The following is a 10,085-nucleotide window of genomic DNA, read 5'->3' as shown; positions in this document are numbered from 1 at the left end:
TTTCTATATTTTTCTGCCAATAGTTTGAAGAGCTGTGTTGGTACAGCATGAAAGACGACATCTTGGAGCAGCTGTAAGCTGAAGTGCCTTAGCTGTATTTCTCTTCTGTATACCTGGGATGATGTCACTTAAAACCATGTTTTATGGCAAACCAGCAGCAGACTTGTGGGCTAACTTGGGACAACCATCTGCTAGGTAACCAAGGAACACCTCGGAGGATCAGCGCTCTTCCTTCCTACCCCGCGAGGACCCTTGTTCCACAGATCCTAGGAAAGATCCCTTGCCTGCAGGGACCTGGTAGTATTTTCCCACCCCTGCGATGAGGTGGCCTCCGGCCAGGCCCATGTCTCCTCCTGGAGAGGATTCTGGCTGCCCTGGAAAAGCACCACCGTCCAGAGCTCCTGCTAAAGCAAATCTTGCTCATCACATCTCAACTTCCTTCCTGGTCATTGGAGATTTCTGGGCTGCCTAAGTCGAACCACGGCTCTGCCCAATTTTCAGGAAGTTGTATGTACCTTTTAGAGCTAGCTAATCATCTCTTTCAAAATACACAGGGAAATCTTCTGCTTATAGCCACTCTATCTAAAACTATTTTTCTTTAATGTCCCCTCACAAGGCACACATTTCCCAGGATTCCTTCAATTTCATCCAACTTTCCCCAACTGTGAGTCTGGGGTGCCTCCAACGAAGGCTGTGTGGACTCTAAGTCATCTCAGGGCAGACAAGTCTTCCCAGCTGTTCTTTGCCTCTCCTGGTGAGCACTGGGCAAGAAAAGAGGCCACCAGGGTTTTTCTGCATCTCAAGCACATTCTCAAAGATTTCCGCAGACTGATCACAATTTAAGGCCAGGATGCTGGCAAGTCTCAAAGACACTGCATCTCAAGCACATTCTCAAAGACTTCCGCAGACTGATCACAATTTAAGGTCAGGATGCTGGCAAGGTCAAAGATCAGAAATCCTGCTCTGATTACTAAGGCTAGAGGGCAATAATTGAAATAATTGAGGCGGGTGCTTGTCATTTAGAAGCCAAGCAGACAAACAGTGCATTTCCTGTATGACACATTTAATTCATTATGCTCTGTATGACACATTTAATTCATTACGTCACCTATGGGTTTTCAACATACAAGGAGCTACAGACCCTCCACCTTTTATTGAATTTCGGTGTAAGTCAAGACCCCATACTTTATAAGTTTATCATGAAACACTCTCCTTATGCTTGCTTAGGCACACTGAGAGACTCGGACAAGAAATCACTGACAGCTCAGGTCAAGGGGAGCTAGGCGCATTTATTGCTAATTAGAAGTTAGGGGAAACCTGGAGTGAAACTGAAACAGGCAATTAACTTGCCGCCTCCTGTCATTAGAACACTCTTAAGAAGGAATACCTGTGTGGTTATGGGCGCGGTTCAAAGCACCTCTAGTTCTCAGTGACACAGGTATTAAATGTGGGCACTTAAGCAGCATCTGTAGCACGGTCTCCATTTCTCACGTTACATTGCACTCCCAGATGAGCAGAGGGAGAATTCTGGCTGGGGAATGAGTGTCTGCAACCCCAGCCCACTCAAGGCAGATACTGTTATGAAGTGGCTGCAGCACTACCAGCCTCATAGCTTAAAACCTCCCACTGTGACACCCTTTACTTCTGTTCCTCATAAACCAAATGCCCTCGATGATCTACCACCCACCATGCCGGCAGTGTTTATAAAACCCAGGTGGCATTTTCCCAGCTGGAGCCAGCTGCTCATATTATAGAGTCAAGCCTCATGTACCCACCTAGCTAGCACAGGGCCTGGTGCATAGTGGATGATTACAAATATTTACTGAATGAATGGCCCATGAAAAACATTTAAAAAGTATGGCATGGCTTTCTTCTTCCACTGCTTCAATTTATGGCTGTTTCTCTCATCTAAAGCCAGTATGTGCTCAGATATTATAAGCCAATTTTCATATTAGCTTAGAAAAACATACTTAGGAAGAAGACGGTTGCCAGTCTAAAGAGGTACACAAAGTTTCCTTTTAGAACAATTAATTATTTGAAATAATTGATATGTTGCCTGAAGGGATGAGACTCCAAGGAGTATGTCCAAATAGCAAAAGGCCACAGACCGGTCCTCTAAATCACGGGGCCAGCGGCTAACTACAGGCTATTACTCTCATTGAGCTCCTGATGCACTTGGCCACGTGCATGTAAGTCAACTGTTCAACTCGCACACAAGTTGTAGTAAGCACTGTATACTTTTGTGTGTGTTTTTGTTGGGGATCAGGGGAAGGCCTTATGGTAAGTAAAGCAAAAAGAAAATATAACCAGATCAAACCCTTCTGCACCATGAGCTCTAAAAATAATTTTGAAAAATAGAAAATGGCTTATTACTCTCCATCCAAAAAGTCCATTGGAATCAAAGTGTTCTACTCTACATTATTGTAGTTTTTAGTCTAATTGTTTACTGCAGATATCCTAAATAAAAAAGTATCAAAAATTTAATGAAAAGCTTTCGATCAAAATCTTTGCAATTCCTAAGAGCATCTTCCACACTATACTGTTAATGACCTCCATAAGAGATTTTTAAAGGTTATTTTGTGTACTAGGAAATAGGGTTTGGGTAAGGGGATTAAGAGACACTGTGTTTGCCCTAAACTGCCCACATTAAGCCCTAATTATTACTATAAAAGAATAGTGGTTCTAGTTCCACATTTGGAACCCTAAGAAATTCTCGATTCTGCCTCAGGACTACTCATAGGGACAGAACGAAGAAGCACCTTTTGTAGACCTGACTAGGGGTGTAATTGGCAGTGTCCCTTAAAAAAAACCCATGCACTCGCACGCCAATCAGATGTGAATCAAGGCCAGGGGTGTTCCCTGGTAACAGCTAAGGTCCTTTCACCTTCAAATTTAGATAGTGAGTGTTCCTTGGTTTCACTGGCACAAGAAGTTACATGTCTTATACTGATTTAGGTACTGAATTATTACAGTATCAACTGGCTACTCAGGTGACCCAGGGTTTAAAAGAATCACTTCAGTCTCAAAAGTAAATAATTGCCCCAGACAGAGTTCATCTGTTGCTGAGCTCCCTGCAACCATGCACCCACTGAAAGTTTTAATCACTCCTGCCACCCTCCGCCCTCTGCCCCAGAGGACATTTGGCAATGTCCGGAGACATTTTTGGTTGTCACACTGGAGGTGGGGGAGTTTCTACTGGCATCCAGTTGTTATATGCATTAGAGGCCAGGTATGGTAATTATTATACAATGATCAGGACAGCCGAAATGGCAATAGTGTGAGTTTGAGAAACCCTGAGTTAATCGGCAGTAAGGATACTGGGGTACTGGTGAGGTAGTAAATAAGTTATGAAAAACAGTGAAATATGGTTATTTGTAATCTGAGAAGATACACCACTTTACATATGTAATTTTTTCCATCCAAATAGTTCACACAGTATTTATATTTAAATACTTTTATTTTCATTTCACACACACACACACAAAAGCAACAGTGTTTGCAATTACACATGCCTTTCAGTCAGTGCTGGTCATATGCAAAACAAGTTATCAAGAAACAAGTTATAAAGAAAAATAAGACTTTTCCCTTTACGAGTGACACAACACAAAATTTGCATACATAGTATTATATATATACATACTATTTCCAAAGTCTTCCACAAGAGACAGATTATGATACAAATTTAGAATTCCACCCTCGAGCTCAGATTCAAAGAATTGGAGATCTCTATAGGTGTTTAAATGCAAAAATGTAAGACCATTACAAGCTTCCAAGTAATTACTTTTCAAAGTGTTTGAAAGAGACTATTCTTCACAGCAACATGGAACACTTGGCTTGAAATGAAATAGCTGTAAAATTAAGTTTTGTCTCAATGTGAGTTTGCTGATTAATGCAAAAGCTCCAATTATGATGTAGTTCTCATTTTATAAATGTGAGTGCACGTGCCTGCGCACACACACACACACAAAGGAAGAAATGATCTTTCAAGATATACACACGAGTGTATTATTGTACTGATGGCTTATACAGTTCAACTTCTGGAGCATTTCATTCAACTAAACCATGACCTTTACTTCTTTTGAAGTATTTCAAATTAAGAACTGTTCAGAAATATCACTGACTACCGTGACTAACTCCAAAAAGGTGCCCCCTTCTCTTTTATTTATGATCAAAGTTAGATGTGTCATGAATACAACTTTTATTTTTTTGTACAGCAGCAAGTATAAGTAACAGCAATGTATAGGCTAACTTTTCAACACTAGAACCTGAGAATTTGATATGGTAAATAACATCTCTGCAAATTTTTTAGAGTCTTATCAATGTTTCCAAAAAAAATAAGAATATGGCAAATCTTCAGCATTATATTCATTATAAATTGCAGAACAAACCAATAATGTTCAGAAGCTCAAAGAAAGGAAGCAAGGAAGGAAGGAAGGAAGGAAGGAAGGGAGGGAGGAAGAGAAGAACAGAGGGATGGATTTTACACATGCATTCTTTGATACGGACACATGTGGAGTCATATTATTTGCCATGTGGTGGATGAAGAGTCAATACGACATTTGAGAATGCCGAAAGCAAACATACAGGTCTGGATGTATGAAATGAATGCAAAAACATACAACTAATGAGGTAACAATGGCTTACATTTTTGAGTGCACTTGAAAATAACATCTAGCAGTGCAGGCACTGAAGAAAAAAAGAAAAGAAAAGAAAAGAAAAGAAAACAAAACAAAAATGGTCCAGCTAATGGAGAACTGAGGAGAGAGATGCAGCCACATAGAAGAGCTCTGGGTAGGAAAGGACCCACTTGTCCATACCATAAGATAGAAAGGTCTTGTCCCCAAATTCTTTTGGGATTAGTTTATGGGCCGATATTATGATTCACTGGAACCACAGCAATAACTCAAAAGATTCATTACAAATGGCAAAATAATTTCTACCAAGTACACAAGAACATGCTATTGATGGAACTGCAACAGACTTCTATAGATGAATTGGAATTCCAAGACTCAACAGAAGCTACACGTAAGGGTCTTTCACTGGCTTACCAGTCACTAAAAGATTAGTTAGCAATAAACTTCAAACACTGTTTTACTTAGTACTGTCCTCTTGCCTTTCTGGAGCTTCCAAAGCATAGGTCCCTTTTCGTCATTTCATTCAGTTTGAATGGACACAGGAAATGCTGGATCTGATTAGCTTTCACAACTCAATCATATCCAAGTGTCTTCTCTCATCTTACTGGCTACATGCCCACTGCCATTAGTGACACCATCACAATGCTATACTTTCAAGTCAGATGGCAGGGATTTGGTGAGACTTTATTTGTTAGCTATATTAAGAGCCCTGCAAGGGACTAGTATTAAAGAAAAGTAATGGGAAAAAAGCAAATTATGTATGTGCATATATATTTACATCTTTAAAGGCCTATATCCTAGAGAATAAAACAAAATGACTACAAAACAACAACTATGCTAGCTACTGCTAAATGAGGAAATATGTGGGAAAGGAAGAAATGATCTTTCAATTTATGAAACTCAATTTTCATTAGGTCCCTACATAGTCATGCAAAAGACTAATACAAATGAAATAACAAAGAAATAAAAACGTATTTATATGTATTAAAAATATTCCCTTACCAAAAATATAAATCCCTCCCAAACAAACTCAGTGAACAACACACAACTATTCTACTCACTGTTGCCTACACAGGCAATAAGGGGAAGGGTGGAGAGGAGATCTGTCATACACTGATCCTCGATTTTCATTAGGTACATATACACCCATGCAAAGAACTAGGTACAAAATCAGTAACAAGAAAACATTTATATACATATATTTTAAAAGTTCATATCCTGTGCTTTTCCCTTAACTACTACTCACCCAAATAATCCGGCCCCCCAGAAAAAGAAACCCAAATTATAAAACTATTGCCCATGCAGGCAGAGAGGGAAGGGGAACAGAGGAGATTTATCATACATCTGGACCTCCATGTTTTACTATGTACCTATAAGTCCCAGCGAAGTACTGGGTACTAAATGAAATAATACACAAATGTAGCAAACATTTATATACATTAGAAATATATACACATACACACACACACACACACACACACACACACACACAGACCTCCCCCACCCACCCCCACTCTTCCAAACACAGCAACCAAACATCTACTCTACGATTGCCCACCAGGCAATGAGGGAAAGGGAATATGGGAGATATTTCATAGAATCAATCTCAACTTTCATTAAGTACCTAAATAGTCATGCAAAGACTAGAGTTAAAACGAAGTGAACAACAAAATGAGGTAAAAACATTTATATACAATTAAAAAATTACATATCTTGCTTAACAAGCCCATTCCCCATTAAAAACCTCAAAAACAAACAAACTAAAACAAAAACCAAGCCCTAAAGTACTATTGCCTTTGAACACTGGTTATAGGTGGCGGGGAGAAAAGATTTACCACACCTCTGTATCTAGGCCTCTGCATTACATTTGATATCTACAAGTCCAAACTGAAAACTGGGTTTGGAGTAAAAGAACAAAAAAAGTAGCAAACACTTATATACAATTTTAAAAATGCAAACCCAGAAATCCTCTACCACCCTGCTGAAAAACAAAAACAAAAACAAAATCCCTCTAAACAACTATGCCACTAGTCATTGCCCAGACAGGCCACAAGGGAAGGGGAAAAGGGGAGATTTTTTTCATAGAATGAACCTTAATTTTCATCATGTTACCTAAGTATCCATGGAAAGGTCTAGGTACAAAATGAAGTAACAGATAAAAGAAACAAAAACGTTTATATACATTTTAAAAAGTACACATCCCCACCCTCCTAGGAGAAGGAGTGGTAGAGTAAAAAGAAAAAAAAAATCTAGACTACTCTAAGACTATTGCCTCCAGAGGCAATAAGGAAAGGGGAAAAGAGGAGATTTTCATACATCCGGACCTCCACATTTCATTAGGTACCTACATGTCCAAGCAAGGGACGGGGTACAAAATGGAATAATACGACATAGTAATAAACACTGTATATACAGTTTTCAAAAGTATAAGTCCTACCCTTAGTCCCTTCCCACCCCCCAAAACTTCAAAAAACTCAAACTACTTTAAAATTATTGCCTACAGAGATAAAAAGGGAAAGAGAAAAGAGGAGATTGTTATACAATCAGAACTCCATGGTTCAATAGGAACCTACATATCCAAGGGAAGGACTGGGTACTCAATAAAATACTATAGTGTGAAAGTAAAAACATCTACATATATTTAAAAAAGCATTTTTCCCAATACCCACAAAAGAACTCCTGAAAATGATCAACTACTCTACTAGCCATTGCCCATGCAGGCAAAAAAAGAAGGGGACCAGAGGAGATTGTCATACATCCGGACTTCCACGTCTCATCAGGTACTTTCATGTCCTATGAGAAGGACAGAGTACAAATGAATTAGTAATACAAAGTAGGAGCGAATGTATTTATATACATTAAATACATATCCCATTCTCCCCCACACCATCAAACAAATTACTCTATTAGCTACTGTCCAAAGAGGCAATAAAGAAAAGGGAATTTGTTCACACTGAACCTCGTTTCATTAAGTACATATGCATCCATGCAGAAGAAAACATATAAAATGAAATATAAATAAGTAGCAGAATATGTATTTACACTTGAAAGGATGATATATAACCCCTCCCCCCATGCCCCTAAGGCCAGATCTAAACAACAGCAACTACAACAACTAGGTTCTTGTTTATGCAAGCAACAAGGAGAGGGGTAAATGGGACATTTGTTATACTTTTGGACCTCGCGGTTTATTAGATATCTACATATCTATGAGAAGGATGAATAAGATATAAAATGAAACGACACCCACAAAATAGCAGCAAAAACATTTGTACACATTTTTAAAAGAAGATACTCTGGTCTCCTCCTAATATCACCATCTCCTTCTAAAAAAGGCAATCACAGATAACTGCTCTATAGCTGTTGCCCACACAGGCAATACGGGGAGGCAAAAGAGATTTTTCACAGGACAATGTTTCACTTTTCATCAGGACAAAATACATAAAATGAAAGAATATAAAAACACATCAAAAATACATAAATACTTATGTATTTTTATTAAGTATACACCCCCCCCAAAACCCCTTCAAGGAATTCACCCACTTTTTTTTTTGGTTTTTCCCCTTGTTTGCGGGAGGGGAAGGGGGGCTGGGGGGTTTTTTCTTCTTTTGGGCCTTTTCTTTTTCTTTTGTTCTTTCTTTGCCATTTTGGGGATTGAGGACCAAATTAAAGGATTGCAAAAAAAAAATCCATCAAAAATATATACATCATTTTTTTAAAGTACAAATGGGCGTAGAGGGAGCTCTTTAAAAAGAGAGTTAATTCCAATAAAAACAGATAACAAAGGTAAAGGGGAGGCTTGTTTTGCAAACTCAGGCCAGGAACTGCTGTCCTTGGTGATGATACATCTCCTGAGATGCACGCACCTTCCCTGCAGCCTCATGAAATGCACAGGGATTATGTGAATGTTCAGCCATCTGACTGTAGATTATGGTTCCAGGTGCTTTAGTCTGAGTAGACTCATTTAAAATCAAACTCAGTAACAGGCTATCAGTAATCCAGCAAACTCAGCATTTAAGTTTCATTTCTTATTTTCCAATATTCAGAAAGAATTCTGTTCTGTACCCAGTAAGACTGATGTACATACCCAGAGCTCTTCCGCCAGCTCTCTTTTCCCCACAGTGGCTAAAGTACAACAAAATTAAAACAAGAATGGCAAAGGACATTAGAGTTAAGTAGAACCTGTGATAGTAAGAAAGTTCATGAACACTGAAACAATGGCAAGCAACACAATTTCACTTAAAGAGAGTTATATAAAACAGTGAGATGGAGGAAGGCACAAGTCTATGGTGGAAGCTGACACTACTTGTAGTTTAATATATCCAATCACTTGATATTAACAAAACAAACTGGACTCTTTAGATTTCTATTTCCATAGCCTTTCAGGTCTCCAAAGCATATGTTCTTCTTCTACAATTCCAGATTTCCAGTTTTAACTTTTCTAATAACCAAGTGTAATGTCTTTTATTATTACATTTGAGTAGACTGTCTCTCTACAATGAATATAATACTTGTCAAACAAGTACTCAATTGTATCATGGATCTATGTGCTTATATGAAAAAAGCATACCGTGACTGCTGTGCTTCAATCTATTTGAGTTCTTAGAAATACAGAGGCTAAGATAAAGTTTTGGGGAAAAAATTTTAAAAGGTACAATTATTATACTACATGTTCTACCTATTACTTAACCCTATATTCCCGACTTAGAGTTAGTATTTAGAAGTCCCATATATATGGGTTAGCATAACATTAAAAAGTATGAAATTCTGTGGGAAGATCAGTGAGGCCTACTAAAACTACAAACAATTGAGGTGAGGCCCACAAATAAAACTACAAATAGTATAGATCTGGTCTCATGGGAATGAACGGCATTTGAGAACAAAGAGAGCAATGGATTATGAGTGATCTTTTTGAGCCAATGTTTTGATAAGGTTTTACCTATAATAATACCCCCCACACCACATATACTCACTCAACAGGAAAAAATGCTGTAATTCAAGACAAGATTTGCCATATGCAGAGTTAACATATGTTACAGGAGCAATGTAAAGATGGGCAGGGATAACTGAAGAATATTAACTGATTTCGAGAAGTAGCAAAATTTAAACTCTGTATCAAAGTGGAATTTAGTAATATGGTAAAAAAAACAGCAACGAAAAAAACCCCTCAAAAGTTTAGTATTTTTCCCCACTCTAGAAATATAAAAACACACTAACTTTCAGTATCAACTAAATTATCATTCATTTACTAAAGCACAGGAGGAAAAAAGACCTACGATTACCTCAGTTTCAATAAGACATCTTTAGATAATTCTGTGATTCTCAGGATATAATATTTTCTACTCTAAAACAGAGAGATAAATGTTTAGAAAAGACTAAATTGGGCAAAAAACACACTAGGATTAAAGAAAGCTATCTTTTAGCTTGCCAGCCTTTTAAATTTTGTTATAT

The 10,085-nt window shown here is 38.1% G+C and overlaps 1 protein-coding gene across 1 annotated transcript in view; it reads right to left on the bottom strand.

The window, feature by feature from the left end:
- Positions 1-3,438: 3,438 nt before the first annotated feature.
- Positions 3,439-10,085, bottom strand: part of LNPEP (leucyl and cystinyl aminopeptidase) — a 59,912-nt gene continuing 53,265 nt past the window's right edge. The window contains exon 17 of the mRNA XM_011379078.2: positions 3,439-7,427. The gene's annotated coding sequence lies outside the window, so the exon portion shown is untranslated. The remainder of the gene's footprint in view (positions 7,428-10,085) is intronic.

The sequence above is a fragment of the Pteropus vampyrus genome, unplaced genomic scaffold (assembly GCF_000151845.1).
Source record: "Pteropus vampyrus isolate Shadow unplaced genomic scaffold, Pvam_2.0 Scaffold11, whole genome shotgun sequence".
In the NCBI taxonomy this organism is placed as follows: Eukaryota; Metazoa; Chordata; class Mammalia; order Chiroptera; family Pteropodidae; genus Pteropus; species Pteropus vampyrus.
The sequence above is the reverse complement of the archived record's forward strand: the minus strand, read 5'-3'. Positions and strand labels throughout refer to the sequence as shown.